This window comes from Scyliorhinus torazame, chromosome 8, assembly GCF_047496885.1.
Source record: "Scyliorhinus torazame isolate Kashiwa2021f chromosome 8, sScyTor2.1, whole genome shotgun sequence".
NCBI classification, from domain to species: Eukaryota; Metazoa; Chordata; class Chondrichthyes; order Carcharhiniformes; family Scyliorhinidae; genus Scyliorhinus; species Scyliorhinus torazame.
The window spans coordinates 78,203,759-78,220,656 of NC_092714.1; the positions used below are offsets into that span (position 1 = coordinate 78,203,759).

General features: G+C 48.1%; 1 protein-coding gene across 2 annotated transcripts in view; it reads right to left on the reverse strand.

Moving 5' to 3' along the window:
• The window catches only part of usp9 (ubiquitin specific peptidase 9), a 442,510-nt gene extending 428,128 nt beyond the window's left edge, over positions 1 to 14,382 (reverse strand). Inside the window, exon 1 of one of the 2 annotated variants that reach the window (XM_072513863.1) lies at positions 14,295 to 14,382. The gene's annotated coding sequence lies outside the window, so the exon portion shown is untranslated. Of the gene's footprint in view, positions 1 to 13,927; positions 14,041 to 14,294 lie in introns of those variants that run through there. The other variant, XM_072513864.1, reaches the window with a different exon arrangement.
• Positions 14,383 to 16,898: the final 2,516 nt, after the last annotated feature.

Here is a 16,898-nt window from a genome sequence, read left to right on the forward strand (position 1 = left end):
TCAGCTCGCAAACGTCCCATCGATGAACAGGTCCCCCATTCTTCTAATCCCTGCCCGATGCCAGCTCCGAAAGCCCCCATCCAGCCTTCCCGGGACGAACCGATGATTCTCCCAAATCGGGGACCAAACCGAGGCTCCCACCTCGCCCGTGTCGCCTCCACTGCCCCCAAATCTTCAGCGTCGCCGCCACCACCGGACTCGTGGTATACCTAGTCAGCGAGAGCGGCAGCGGTGCAGTCACCAGCGCCCTCAGGCTCGTGCCCACACAGGATGCCATCTCTAGCCTCTTCCACGCCACCCCCTCTCCCTCCATTACCCACTTACGGATCATCACCACATTGGCAACCCAATAATAGCCACTCAAATTCGGCAGCCCCAGCACACCCCCCACCCCCGCACCCCCCCCGTCCCTGCTACGCTTCAGAAACACTCTTCACCCTCGGGGTCTTATTTGCCCACACAAATCCCATGATGCTCCTGCTTACCCGTTTGAAAAAGGCCTTGGGGATCACAATAAGAAGGCACTGGAACACAAAGAGGAACCTCGGGAGGACCGTCATTTTGACCGACTGCACCCTACCCGCGAGTGAGAGTGGCAGCATATCCCATCTTTTATAATCCTCCTCCATCTGCTCCACCAACCGCGTCAAATTGAGCTTGTGCAGGGCCCCCCAGCTCCTAGCTACTTGGATCCCTAGGTACCGAAAGCTTCTTTCCGCCCTCCTCAGCGGTAGCTCATCTATCCCCCTTCCCTGGTCCCCTGAATGCACCACAAAGAGCTCACTCTTCCCTACGTTGAGTTTATACCCCGAAAAGTCCCCAAACTCCCTAAGGATCCGCATGACCTCCGCCATCCCCTCCACTGGATCCGCAACATACAACAACAGGTCATCGGCATACAACGACACCCGGTGTTCCTCTTCCCCCCGGACCAATCCCCTCAATTTCCTGGACTCCCTCAGTGCCATGGCCAGCGGCTCAATTGCCAGTGCACCACTGCCTCGTCCCCCGGTACATCCGAAAGTACTCCGACCTCCGCCAGTTCGTAGCCACACTGGCCATCGGGGCTCTATATAGCAGCCTGACCCAACTGATGAACCCCTCCCCGAACCCAAACCTCCGCAAAACTTCCCAAAGATACTCCCACTCCACCCGATCAAAGGCCTTCTCCGCGTCCATAGCTACCACCACCCCGACCACAGCCTTCAATGCCTCCCAAACTACCCCCACCTGCACCTCCCCGTTGTCGTTGGCCTCCGAGTATCTTTCAAAACACCCCCGCACCCGCCCACACACCCCCTCATCCGCCAACAGTCCCACATCGAGGCACCACAGCGGGCACTGGTCCCTCTTCTCCCCCAACTCTAGCTCCACCCAATGCGGGGCGTGGTCCGAGATGGCTATGGCCGAATATTCCATTCTCTCCACTTTCGGGATTAGCGCCCTACTCAAATGAAAAAGTCTATCCAGGAGTAGGCTCTATGGACGTGGGAAAAGAAGGAAAATTCCCTGGCCTGCGGCCTGGCAAACCTCCATGGATCCACTCCCCCCATCTGGTCCATAAACCCCCCGAGTACCTTGGCCGCAGCCGGCCTCTTACCCGTCCTGGACCTAGAACGGTCCCAGTGCTGGGTCCAGCACCTTGTTGAAGTCCCGTCCCCCCCCCGTCCCCCCCCCCCCGTCCCCCCCCATTATCAAGCTTCCTACCTCCAGATCCGGAATCCAACCCAGCATGCGTTTCATAAATCCGGCATCATCCCAATTCGGGGCATATAGTTAACCAGTACCACCCGCACCCCCTGCAACCTACCACTCACCATCACATATCGACCTCCATTATCCACTACAATATTCAGTGCCTCGAACGACACCCGCTTCCCCACCAGCATTGCAACCCCTCTGTTCTTCGCATCCAGCCCCGAATGAAAGACCTGCCCTACCCATCCCTTTCTCAGCCTAAACTGATCTGCCACCTTCAGATGTGTCCCCTGGAGCATAACCACGTCTGCCTTCAGTCCCTTTAAATGCACGAACACCCGGGCCCTCTTGACCGGCCCGTTCAGGCCCCTCACATTCCAAGTTATCAGCCGGCCCGGCCCCCTCTGGCGCAGCTTCTTTTTGCGGCCTTACTCCAACTCCCCATCCCCGGGCCTCCACCCACCCCCTCTTCCTCCGTGGGGCCCTGCCCCTCCAACACCGATGACCACACTCTCCCACAGCCCCCACATCAAATCCATTCACCCATCCCCACCCAGCACCAAAACAAAAAGAACATTTCCCAAACGCAGTAAACACAGCAAACATCCCCCCACGACAAACCCTCAGTTTGAGTCCAACTTTTCAGTCTGGAAAAGTTCCATGCCTCATCAGGCGTTTCAAAATAGTGGTGCCGATCTTGGAACGTGACCCACAATCGCGCTGGCTGCAGCATCCCGAACTTCACCCCCTTCCGATGGAGCACCGCCTTAGCCCGGTTGAAACCAGCCCTCTTCTTAGCCACCTCCGCACTCCAGTCCTGGTAAATTCGGATCTCCGTGTTCTCCCACCTGCTGCTCCGCTCTTTTTTGGCCCATCTCAGGACACACTCGGTCTATAAAGAGGTGGAACCTCACCCCTACAGCCCTTGGCGGCTCGTTGGCTTTGGGTCTGCTTGCCTGGACCCGATGAGCCCCATCCAGCTCCAGGGGCCTCGGGAAAGCTCCCGCGCCCATCAGCGAATTGAGCATCATGCTCATATATGCCCCGGCATCGGGCCCCTCCACTCCTTCAGGGAGACCCGGAATCCGAGGATTCTTCCTCCTCGACCTATTCTCCAGGTCGTCAAATTTTTCCTGCCAACTCTTGTGCAGCGCCTCATGCGCCTCCACCTTCACCGCCAGGCCCAAGATCTCGTCCTCCGAGGCTTTTTGCCGCACCTCCCGGATCACCGCCCCTTGGGCCTTCTGGGTCTCCACAAACTTCTCAATCGCCGCCTTCATTGGCGCCAGCATTGCTGTCCTCAGCTCCTCAAAGCAGCGTTTAAGAAACTCCTGCTGCTCCTGCAACCACGCTGCTTGGTCTCCACCCGCCACCATCTTGCTTTTCCTCCCTCGCACTTTCCACTGCACCAGGATCACTTTTTCAACGGCTCCACTCCTGGTCCAATCCATATACTGTCAGGGTGACCTTGCTGTCACCTTCCCACACTGGAAGCCGTCGAACAATTGCCGTTGGGGGCCCTCTGAAGAGCCCAAAAGTCAGTTCCCAGCAGGAGCTGCCGAACGTGCGACATACCAAGGCATAGCCGCAACCGGAAGTCCCCTGGTTAAGGCTTTTAATGAGTCAAAGGAGTTGGGGTGCTCCCCCCAAAGTTATCTCAAGCATATATCTCTCTTATTTTGAAGCAGGATAAGGACCCAGAGAGCTGTGGATCATACAGGCCGATCTCCCTTTTGAACCTAGACGCTAAATTGCTGGCAAAGGTCTTGGCCACACGTATAGAGAACTGTGTCCCGGAGGTAATCGGAGAGGGTCAAACGGGATTTGCGAAGGGTAAGCACCTGACGTCCAATATTTGACGGCTCTTAAATGTTATAATCATGCCAGCGGAGTGGCGAGAGGTTGAGGTGGTAGTAGCCATGGATGCATAAAGGGCCTTTGACCCGGTGGAGTGGAAGTACCTATGGGATCTTCTCGGCAGGTTTGGGTTCGGGCAGGGATTTGTTGATTGGGTCCGGTTGCTATACCAGGCTCCGGTGGCGAATGTAAGAACCAACCGGGTCCGGTCAGAATATTTTAGTCTTTGTAGGGGGACAAGACATGGATGTCCGCTCTCCCCACTGCTGTTTGCCCTGGCCATAGAACCCTTGACAATGGCCCTTAGGTCATCGGATGTTTGGCAGAGGATAGTGAGAGGGGTGTGTGGAGCATAGGGTCTCGCTCTACATGGACGATTTACTCCTTTCATATCACAGACCCATTGGGGGGATGGCTGGAATTATGGGGTCACTGGAGGAATTCGGGCAGTTTTCAGGCTACAAGCTAAATATGGGAAAGAGCACGGTGTTTGTGATTCAGGCACGGGGGCAGGAATGCAGATTGAGGGAGTTACCTCTGTGGTGGGGAGGAGTTTCAGGTGTCTGGGGATTCAGGTGGCTAAGGATTGGGGGCAGCTTCACAAGTTAAATTTGGATAGAGCGGTAGATCAGATGAAAAGAGATTTCCGCAGGTGGGACATGCTCCTGCTGACACTGGCGGGGCGGGGGGGCCTGCAGACAGTGAAGATGACAGTCCTCCCGAGGCTCCTGTTCTTTTTTTCAATGAAAATGAATGCGGTGATCTCGGGTTGGTGTGGGGGCTGGTAAAACCCCCGAAGGTGAAGGCGGCACTCCTGGAACGTGATCGCGGTGAAGGCGCCTTGGCCCTCCCGAGTTTTAACTATTACTGGGTGGCCAACATATCGATGGTCAGAAGTGGGTAGTGGGAATGGGGTCGGTTTGGGAGCGAGGAGAGGCGGCATCTTGTAAGGGCACAAGCTTGGAGGCTTTACTAACGGTGCCCCTGCCGTTCTCTCCGGCTCGGTACTCCACAAGCCCGGTGGTGGTGGCAGCCTGAGGGTGTGAGAGCAATGGAGACAGCACATGGGACTGGAAGCGGCATCAGTGTGATCACCGAATTGTGATAATCACCGTTTTGCTCCGGGGGGCTGGATGGGGTCTTTAGGGGGTGGCAGCGGGCAGGGATTGAGAGATTTGGGGATCTCTTAACTGAGGTGGGTTTCCCGAGCCTGGAGGCATTAGAGGAGTTTGAGTTGCTGGTGGGAACGGATTTTGGTACCTGCAGGTAAGGGACTTTGTCCGGAGACAGATTCCAAGCTTTCCTCGCCTCCCCTAGAAGGGACTACAGGATAAGGTGATGTCAGAAACAGAAGTTGGGGAGGGGAGGATCTCAGAGATATACAAGGAATTGATGGAGAGAGAAGGGGTCCCAATCAGGGAGGTGAAGAGGAAGTGGGAGGATGAGTTGGGAGGGGAGTTGGAAGTCGGAATATGGGAAAAGGCTTCGAGGAGTTAATTCATCCTCATTTGCCAGGCTTAGCCTGATCCAGTACAAGTTGGTTCATAGGGCTCATATGACTGGCCCGGATGAGTAGGTTTTTTGAGGAAGAGGATAGGTGCGGGCTGTCATTGGCGGGGAGGGTACAGACTGTGAAAATGACAGTCCTACTGAGATTGCTCTTTGTGTTTCAGTGTCTCCCAATCTTTATCCCCAAGGCATTTTTTTAGGAAAATGAATGCGGCGATCTCAGGTTTTATATGGTCTGGGAAAGCCCGAATGGTGAAGAAGGTTCTTCTTGAGCGGGGGCGTAGGGAGGGAGGCTTGGCCCTTCCGAACTTTATTAATTACTACTGGGCGGCTAATATTTCGATGGTTAGGAAGTGGGTAGTGGGGGAGGGGTCGGTATGGGAGCAGGTAGAGGCGGCATCTTATAAGGTCACGAGTCTGGTCTGTTGACGGCATCTCTGCCGTTCTCGCCAGCTTGGTACTCCACACGCCCAGTGGTAGTGGCAGCCCTGAGAGTGTGGGGGCAATGTAGGCAGCGGGCATTGGTGTGGTCACCGATCTGTGACAATCACCAGTTTGCTCGGGGGGGGGGGGGGGGGGGGGGGGGGGGGGGGAGCTGGCAGCGATTGAGATTTGCTGATCTCTTCATTGAGGAGGGTTTCCCCAAGCCTGGAGGAGCGAGAGGAGGAGTTTGAGTTACCGGGTGGGAACGGATTTCGGTACCTGCAGGTACAGGACTCTGTCCGTAGGCAGGTTCCAAGCTTGCCTCGCCTCCACTTGAGGGGACTACAGGATAAGGTGATGGCAAAAGCAGGGGTTGGGGAGGGGTGGCTCTCGGAAATATATAAAGAATTGACGGTGTGCGAAGGAGTCCCAATCGGAGGGAGGTGCTTGGAAGTCGGTCTATGGGAGAAGGCCCTGAAAAGAATCAATGCATCCTCGTTGTGTGCCAGGCTTAGCCTGATCCAGTTCAAAGGGATCCACGGGGCTCATATGACTGTGGCCCGGATCAGTAGGTTTTTTGAGGACGTGGAGAACAGGTGTGGGAGGTACAGGGGAAACCCGGCGAATCACGTATACATGTTTTGGGCACGTCCAAAGCTGTGGGGATTTTGGCAGTGATTCGCAGATAGAGGTCCTGGAAGGTACGGTGAATCCGAGCCAGAGGTGGCAATATTTGGAGTGTCGGAAGATCCGGGAGCCCAGGGGGAGGGAGAAAGGCCGACATTTTGGCCTTTGCCTCCCTGGTGGCCCGGAGACGGATTTTGCTGGGATGGGGGGGGGGGGAGAGACTCGGAGCCTCCAAAATCAGGGGTGTGGGTCAGTGACTTGGCAGCGTTGCACAGACGACAGATGATTAAGTTCGTCTTAAGGGGTTCAATACAGGGGCTCGCTCAGAGGTGGCAGCCGTTCATCAACTTCCTTAAGGAAAACTGACCATCAGCAGAAAGGGGGGGGGGGCATTGAATTGGAGAATAAGGGCAGGGAATCTAATATATGGGTAGCTAAGAGTTAAGGCTGGGGGGGGGGGGGGGTGTATGTTACTGTGGGGGGGGGGGGGGGGGGGTTTGCATGTGTCGGACCGTTCTGTTATTTGCAACATTAATATGTTAAAATTATAAATGCCTCAATAAAATGATTCCTAAAAAAAAAAGTGACTCCAGACCCACAACAATGTGGTTGACTCTTAAAGCCCCTCAAGGGCAATTGAGGATTTGGGCACTAAATGCTGGCACTGCCTGCGAAGCCCACATCCCATGAATGAATAAAAAAGATGGTTTTACGAAGGAGAAAACCCACTTGACAAAGGGCATGCGATAAGGTGCCACACAAAAGGTTACAGGCATGCTGAGGGCTCATGGAGTTGTGAGTAAGATATTAACATAGAGGATTGGTTAATGGAGAGAAAGCAAACGTGAGCACTAACGGCTTTTTCCAAATTGGCAGGCAGCAAATGATGGAGTACCACACAGATCAGCGTGGGGCCTCAGCCATACTGATGACTCAGATGTCAAGTGTCAGGGTAATCTATCAAAGTTGGTTGATGATAAAGTTAGGTGGCAAAGTAAGCCGTGGGCAGGACACAGAGGTTGCAAAGAGATATAGACAGGTTAAGCGAGTGAGCAACAAGATGGTCGATGGAAGTATAATATAGGGAAGTGCAAAGTTGTTCACTTTAGTCATCATAAAATCAGAATATTTAAAAGATGCAAATTCAGTGTGTTGATACCAGGAATAAAGAAAGTCAACACGCAGGGGCAGCAAGCAATTTGGAACGCAAATGGCAAGGGGATTAGAGTTCAAGGATAAAAAAAAGTCATGCTATAGTTGGACAGGGTTTTGATTCGGCCACATCTGGAATAGTGCGCGCAGTTTGGGTCGCCACATTTACGGATATATTTGCATTGGAGGCAGTGCAGCAAATGTATACTAATTGGTCCCTGGGTTGAGGGGGTTGTTCTGTGATGAGATACTAAGTAAATTGAACTTGTATTCTCTGGCAATTAGAAGATTGAGGGCGATCTGATTGAAACCTACAAAATTCTGAGGGAGCTTAATAGGGCAGGCACAGATTGTTTCCATTGGTTGGAGAGTCTATAATGTGGGGACACAAGTGTCAGGATAAGGAGCCAATCATTTGGAACTCAGATGAGGAGAAATTACTTCAGTCAAAGGGTTGTGAATCTTTGGAATCCTCTAACCCAAAGAGTTGTGGATGCTCCATCATTGAAAACATGGACTGGGAGACACAGATTTTTGATGCCTCGGGGAATTGAATTGAAGTCGAAAATCAATCATGATCATATGAATGGTGGGGAAGGCTTGATAGAACTTAGAACATAACAGCGCAGTACAGGCCCTTCGGCCCTCGATGTTGCGCCGATCTGTGAAACCACTCTAAAGCCCATCTACACTATTCCCTTATCGTCCTTATGTCTATCCAACGACCATTTGAATGCCCTTAGTGTTGGCGAGTCCACTACTGTTGCAGACAGGGCATTCCACGCCCTTACTACTCGGAGTAAAGAACCTACCTCTGAAATCTGTCATATCTATCTCCCCTCAATTTAAAGGTATGTCCCCTCATGCTAGACATCACCATCCGAGGAAAAAGGCTCACGCTGTCCACCCTATCCAATCCTCTGATCATCTTGTATGCCTCAATTAAGTCACCTCTTAACCTTCTTCTAACGAAAACAGCCTCAAGTCCCTCAGCCTTTCCTCAGAAGATCTTCCCTCCATACCAGGCAACATTCTGGTAAATCTCCTCTGCACCCTTTACAATGCTTCCACATCCTTCCTATAATGCGGCGACCAGAATTGCACGCAATAGTCCAAATGCGGCCGCACCAGAGTTTTGTACAGCTGCAACATGGCCTCATGGCTCCGAAACTCAATCCCTCTACCAATAAAAGCTAACACACCGTATACCTTCTTAACAACCCTCTCAACCTGGGTGGCAACTTTCAGGGATCTATGTACATGGACACCGAGATCTCTCTGCTCAGCAACACTGCCAAGAATCTTACCATTAGCCCAGCACTCTGTATTCCTGTTATTCCTTCCAAAATGAATCACCTCACACTTTTCTGCATTAAACTCCATTTGCCACCTCTCAGCCCAGCACTGCAGCTTATCTATGTCCCTCTGTAAATTTTAACATCCTTCCGCACTGTCCACAACTTCACCGACTTTAGCGTCATCTGCAAATTTACTCACCCATCCTACGCCCTCCTCCAGGTCATTTATAAAAATGACAAACAGCAGTGGCCCCAAAACAGATCCTTGTGGTACACCACTAGTAACTGGACTCCAGTCTGAACATTTCCCATCAACCACCACCCTTTGTCTTCTTCCAGCGAGCCAATTTCTGATACAAACTGCTAAATCACCCTGAATCCCATGCCTCCGTATTTTCTGCAGTAGCCTACCGTGGGGAACCTTATCAAACGCTTTACTGAAATCCATATACACCACATCAACTGCTTTACCCTCATCCACCTGTTTGGTCACCTACTCAAAGAACTCATTAAGGTTTGTGAGGCACGACCTACCCTTCACAAAACCGTGTTGACCATCTCTAATCAAATTATTCCTTTCCAGATGATTATACATCCTATCTCTTATAAACCTTTCCAAGATTTTGCCCACAACAGAAGTAAGGCTCACTGGATAGGATCTATGAGCAACCCCTGCTCCTATTATTTTATGGTTATGTTATGTGGGCCTTGGATATTTCTTTGGTTTGAAGGTATCAGATAGGTTTTTGTTCCTGAGCAAATTGAAGGTGGGCAATAAATGATTGCCTTGCTAGCAACACAATACATAAATAAAAAATAAAACCAAGTTTATCACTCGATCCCGTATTGTGAAATGAACCAAGGAACCACTAAAAATGCACCATCAACTTTTGCTTCATGCACTGACCCTTGGACAAGCAGGAAATGTTGCTGTGGACATAGAATACACTGTCTAGTAGCACTGTGGTCTTAATTTTTAAATTGTTTGACTTCCTTTTTTTTTTTAAATGGCCACGTCACATTTCTAAATTAACGTGACTAGTGAGAACATCTTAACATGCTCCAAATGGTAATATTTACTTCTTACATCAGCACGATATATCCATACACAAAATATATACAAGAGAATATATAAAGTCAATGCTTCAAAACAGATAGAATAGGAACACGGGAATTAGGACTAGAAGCAGGCAATTCAGCCCTTCGAGATTGCTCCGCCATTCTAGCTGATCTCTTCCTGCTCTCAAATCCACCTCTCTACCTGTTCCCCATATCCCTTTTACCGGTGTTTTTTTTTTTTTTAAATCAGAAATGTATCTCCTTCTTGAAACCATTTAATGACTCAGATTCCACTACGAGGCAGCCGGTTCCACAAATACCACCCTCTGTGATAAGTAGTCCCTGCTTGCAGATCATTTATATAGATTGCAAACAGTTGAGGTCCGAAGACTGACCACTGCGACACCCCGCAAGTTAGAGTCTGTCATTAGCCAGTGAAGGACCCATTTATCCCAACCCTCTGCTTTCTGTCAGTCAGCCAATCCGCATTCCAATCCAGTACGATTCCCCCAATCCCCTGCGATTTCTCTACTTGAGGAACCAATATTCATGATCGAAGCACCCTTCAATCATGTACCTCAAAGATCAGATTTTTCCAAACTTAGGCCTCGGGAAGAACATTTGTTATCCTGCCCTAATGTCTTTACCTCATTACATGATCACCATACTCACCAAACTACAGCTTCTCAACAATAATGTTTTTTTTTTAATGCGTTCCGTACACTGATACCTGCCCCCCAGAAAAGGTTGACACAATCCAACTTCATTTCACATAAATTTGCTTTGTGCTAAATTTATGGATAAACAGATTGACAGATGGATCTCAGCTCAGAGGATAGACACCTTCTAACCTATTGCACCTTGCCCCAATAGGTTTACAGTATTTACAATAAAGTCCAGACCAACAACTCTTTTCGTCGTGACCCACTTTAAATTTAATCTTGTCCCACTTTTAGCAGCTGTATTTATAGTTTCTAAATTTAAATGTTGCATGATGCCACATAAATCTATTGCTGATGCTACAACAGAATTCCAATGTACCACTGCATAAAATTCTAAATCTAGGGATAAATCAATATAATCCTGACCCAAATGGAAAAGCTTCCCAACTCTTTCAGCATATCCAAAAGACGGCATTAGTCTAAAAAGATAACTTTAAGACTATATTTTTAAGTAGTTGCAGTACAATTCAATTCGTGAAGGGCCAAGAAAGATTTGAAAACAAATCAACAACAAGAAATCCTAAAAGTAGACTCCTTCAGACTTAGTGGATAAAAGCACCACCTGTTGTATCAAAGACAAAGACATCCTACATTAGGGATAGGATTCTCAGTCTGAGCCAGGGTAGCTAAATCATCTGTTGAGGTGCTGCAATTGACCTCAACAACCGTGGGGTAGAAAATCAGCCAGGCAGGACAGTGGCTAGCACTGTTGCCTCACAGCTCCGAGGACCTGGCTTCGATCCTGGCCCCCTGCCCATGTGGGAATTTAGGTATAAAAAAAGTATTAAAAAAAGAAAATCAGCCCAGCAGGATTTTTATCCTGGACATTATCGAGTGACTCATGCTGAAAGTCTACATGTTTCAATACTGGGCACGATCAGGATATGTCATGGTTGCAATGCCACCAATCAAATGGCTGCCAACAATTACTGCCAAAACTGTATCATGAATGGTTACTTGGTCAAAATACTAAAACGTTGCTGGCATCCATGGAATAATATCCCATAAATCAGCACCCACAGAAAATAATAGGGTGAAAATAAAAGGTAAATAGAGGGGGTGTATCAACTAGAGTGTAGGTATAGTCTAATATCAGGGCTGCTGCCATCAGTAAACTAAAATTCCATGATTTTTCATAGCTTGTTAAAATAAATTTAGAGTACTCAATTCGATTTTTTTTTCCAATTAAGGGGCAATTTAGCAAGGCCAAGTCACCTACCCTGCACATTGTTTTGGGTTGTGGGGTGAGACCCACACAGACACAGAATGTGCAAACTCCATACAGACAGTGACCCGGGGCCGGGATCGAGCCGAGGTTCTCGAAACCATGAGGCAGCAGTGCTAACCATTGCACCACCGTGCTGTCCTCAAGACTGTTCAATGTTGAACTAGAAACTTCAGTGGGTCACATGTAATAAAGACTGAAACAAGTGGGTCTCAGCTAAAGACACGTAGCTGCATTTTAGACCTGCTCCACCAGGTACTGGTTCCTGTTCCAACTAACCTTGTTCCAGTTCGAAAGAAAGTGCTCAGAGTCCTCCACCTCCACAAGAAAAACCCAAACACCTCTCTCAACATGAGACAAGCAAGAAAGTAAGGACCAGGGAATCTGGCACATACTACTTGGTCGATGACAGTTTTTGTTCTGGCAGGGTCCAAAGCACTCAAACAGCTCGGGCGCCAGGCAGGATCAGGCAAGAGGAGAACAAAACCCGTACTTGATTCCAGACACGCAAAGTGAAGCAAATGATTACAGAGAGGGCAAAATGGACATCGGAAAAATGTTGGAAAAGATTACAAGTTTACCCAGTCAGAAAAGTCTCATCCACGTCTCTCAAATTCCTTGATGTGGAGATGCCGGCGCTAGACTGGAGTAGGCACAGTAAGAGGTCTCACAACACTAGGTTAAAGTCCAACAGATTTATTTGAAATTACAAGCTTTTGGAACGGTGCTCCTTCATCAGGACTTCACCTGATGAAGGAGCACCACTCTGAAAGCTTGTGGCTTCAAATAAACTGGTTGGACTTTAACCTGGTGTTGTGAGATTTCTTGCTGTGTTCACAAATTCCTCGACTCTTCAATAACTTGGGGGGCCTTTTTTTTTGGCAAATACCCATTTCTTTAATTCCACTCATCCAGGTTTTTCATGCTCGCAGGAGCCCAAGAATATCCACCCATCAAAATGCAACATGATTTGAACGGATACCCTGGATGGACCTGCAACATGCTGAAAATCTACCTTGTAAATACTCTAATTAAACCCTGAAGTTGTCACTCAAAGCCACTCTACATTACAATGAACACATGTTTTCGACTTGTCTGCCAAATTGAGCATTCCATGGAAATTACAGCATTCTACCTTGATGAGGGAAAACGGTGTACACATTAAAATGCATCACTGAATCTAATTCATCTTCAGGTGGTTCACTGCCCATCGTCTTGCTGGACCAGAAAGTAACTGCCCTTTCAGGAATTCAAAGTTATTTTCATACAATGTACACACATATTTATCCCTAGATTGTCTAAGAGATATTTTGGGAAATCCACAACTTTCTTCAATATCCAAGACAGGTGTCGCAACAAAATATGGCAGCCTTATACCTCTCTAAAAGGAAGACTGAATCAATGCTTTCATTTTGATTAGCAAATGCCCGGGGAGCAATCAATCAGGATGTTAACATTTTTTAAAACAATATATATTTAGACCTCTGCTGAAATCATCTGAATTCATGTGAATATAGTAGGGATCTTAACTTCTAAAAATGCAGGCAGCCATCTTCTTTCAAAGATGCTATATTTTCTTACAATTCACTGTGACTGGGAAATTCAGTTCAGTCTATTGCTTATAAGCATGCAACACAGATGTAATCACGCAATTATTATCATGGAATTCTCACAAATGACTAAACCAAGCCCTAGTCTGTGTATCTAACCGAAGGTTATGGCAGAAAGACAAATGATCACTTGTTACTGGAAGTAATCTAACTGCTGCAGTTAAGAGTAAGACCTTTTACAATTATAAGTATAATGATTTCTACAAGTTCAGACTGCTCAAATGCAATTAGATATAACCAACTACACTATTAAGTATACAGCAAGTTACATGTAAAAGGAGAGAACACTCATTACAATCGTGGGTTTGCAAACCATTTTCTTGAAATGTTAACATATGTAACAACTTAGCATACATATTTACATACTACCTCAATATCGTGAAATTTCGACCTCACATTCAGGTTTTATGCAAGTGAATGACTTTACATTTATGTCGAATGCCAAACTACAATTGTAAGCCCTTAATATTTGTTCAAATTAGTTATTCAAAACTTGTCATTTTTTAAAAATCATATATTCTGATCATTAACACAATTCGCTTCAAAATTACTGTTTTAAAACATAACTGAAGACTAGGCCTGACATTTCAGGCGTATTCGAGGCCTACATTTACCACCAGAAAAATCACTCCACCTCAGAAATGGCGTTTAACAGTCCCAGAGAGGAAAGGAAAAATATTCAATTTTAAGCTTATTCAAATAAACGAATATTCTATTTAAAGGGTGGGGAGGGGAAAGACTCGCCACCTTGATATGAGGCCAATGACACATCAACCCAATGCAGGCTTTCTGCCCAGAAACGGGCGCTTTCCCCTCACACACATACAACAGGCCGATAAGGGGAGTCGGTCAGCCATTTTCCTCCTCTCGCAGCCAGCAGCCGGCTTTAACCCCGTCCAAAAAATAAACTCCCGACTTGTAAACAGCTTCTTTCGTTATTCACGGCGCTTTCCAGACATTTCAACCGCCCCCTCTCCCCACCCCAGCTCAGCCTTTTCAGTTTAACAGTAGAAAACAAAAATAGCATCCGCTCAGCAACTAATCTCTCAACCCATTCCCACCCCCGAATTCAATAAAACGTTTTATTTAATAACTGGAGAGCCCCGTGCCTTACCAGGAATTAGGTCTCCTTTTCCAGGACTGTAAGCCTGGGTTGCGTAGGGAGGGCGACTGTTAACTGGGGGGGGGGGGGGGGGGGGAAGAGATTGGAGGGTGGGGGGAGGGGGAAATCGACTTTTAATTTTTCTCTCCCTCTTCCTTCTGTTTCTTCTTATTTTCTTTCTTCCCCCTCTTTTAATTCCTTCCTGTCACCCTTTAAATGAATCCACACCAACCACCAGCCCCGCTCTCACCAGGACCGAGCCACACAATATGGCGGCGGTGCGCGTTCGTCAAAAAAACTGCACAAACAGAGCAGACGCAATGGCCTGCGACGACACCCAGACGCACAAGAGGAGAAAACAGCCAAGAGCGGGTTAAAAAAAAAAAGAGGGGAAATAAATGAAAGGTCTTCAGGGGCTGTCAGTTATTCGGGAATTTTGTCCCGTTTGTTTGAGGCCCTTTTGTCTCTGGATCTCTCTTCTCCCCCCCCAAAAAAGAATAACACATCTTTAACCCCAGCCCGCAAACTCCCCCTCCCCAAAAAAAGTCAGCGTTGTTATTGTTAGCAAAATATAAGAGCCCTGGTTACGCGTAACCTCCCAGCTACTCGTCTTTGAATCTGTTAATGTAAGGGAAGAGGGACTGTTGCTGCCATTTTTCCTCTTATTCCATGACTATTTAGATGTTTTTTCCTCCACCACTCGGACCGCTGAAACCGCCCTCACAACCCGGCCGGACATCGCCCGCAGCCCCGGATGATGATGTCACCAGGCCATTGACGGAGGACGTGCCAGTGCCAGCGCCACCTCTTGACCAAATAATAACATTGCTTCTCAACCTCAGTTTACCCCCCTACTTCCCCCGCCAGGAACATTGAAATAAGCGTGAAGGAAGTTTGAAGTGCACTTGAAAATAATGATACAAAAATCTATTTGTTTCCAGTGCATTGTTATGGCAGACATTTTTCTGCCGCGGTCGGGTGCTTTGGATCTAATTTGTGAAATTGCCCTGGATCCCATAGGCCCTTGCTTTCTTGATTAGTCTCCCATGCAGGAACTTGTCAAAAGGCTTACTGAAGTCCAGGTTGACTAAATCAACTGCACTGTCCTCATCTAAACACCGAGTCACTTACGAAAAAAAAAAAATTCAGTCACATTTATTAGACATGACCGCCACCTGACAAAGCCCATGCTGACTATCCTTGATTAACCATTGCCTCTCCAAGTGGAGATTAATTCTGTTCCTCAGAAATCTTTCTTTTTAAAATAAATTTAGAGTATTCAATTCATTTTTTCTAATTAAGGGGTAATTTAGCGTGGCCAATCTACCTACACGGCACATCTTTGGGTTGTGGGGGTGAAACCCACGCAATCATGGGGAAAATGTGCAAACTCCACACGGACAGTGACCCAGGGCCGGGATCGAACCTGGAACCTCAGTGCCGTGAGGCAGCAGTGCTAACCACTGTGCCACCATGCTGCCCTCCTCAGATTTCTTTCCAATAATTCCTCTACCACTAATGTTAGACTCACTGGCCTGCAATTACCTTTTTCCCCATCTTCCTTTCTTGAATAATTAGCTGTCCTCCAGTCCTCTGGCACCTCTCCTGTGGCCAGAGACGATTTGAAAATTAGCATTACAGCTCCTGCAATCTCCTCCCTTGCCTCACACAGCAGCCTAGGATACATCTCATCTGGGCCTGGGGATTTACTCACTTTTAAGCCCACTTAAACCTCTAACACCTCCTCCTTCACAATGCTAATCTGTTCAATTATATCACGGTCTCCCTGTTTTATATAGCTACGTTGTCCTTCTCCATAGTGAATATGAATCGCTACAGTGCCGAAGGAGGCCAATCGGCCTCTCTAGCCTGCGCCAACCCTTCAAATGAGCAATCTACCCATACCCACTTCCCCCTATTCCCGTAACACCATAACCTAAGCTGCACCCCTGGACACTATGGGACATTTTATCATGGCCTATCCACCTAACCTGTACATCTTTGGACCGTGGGAGGAAACCGGAGCACCTGGAGGAAACCCACGCAGACACGGGGAGAACGTAGAAACTCCACACAGACAGTGACCCAAGCCGGAATTGAACCCAGGTTCCTGGCGCTGTGAGGCAGCAGTGCTAACCAGTGTGCCACCGTGCCAGTATTATATTCATTTAATACCTCACCTATATCGTTCGGCTCCACACAGATTGCCACTTTGGTCCCGAATGGGCCCTACTTCTTCCCTGGTGCCTTTCCCATCTCTTTCCCTCTTGTTGTTAATGTACTTATGAAACACCTTGGATTTTCCTTACTTTGCCCACCAGTGTTATTTCATGCCCCCTCTTGGCTCTCCTAATTTTTTTTTAAGTACCCCACTGCACTTTCTATATTCCTCTAGGGCATCCACTGTTTTGAGTCCCCGGAATCTGCCATAAGCATCCCTTTTATTCCTTCTCCAATGCTTGACATCCAGGGTTCTCTACATTTGTTGGTCCCACCCTTTATCTTTACTCGAACATATTGGCATTATACTCTCTCCATTTCTGTTTTGAATGACTCCCACTGCTCTGATATGGATCTTCCTACAAGCAGCTGCCCCCAGTTCACTTTGGCCAGATC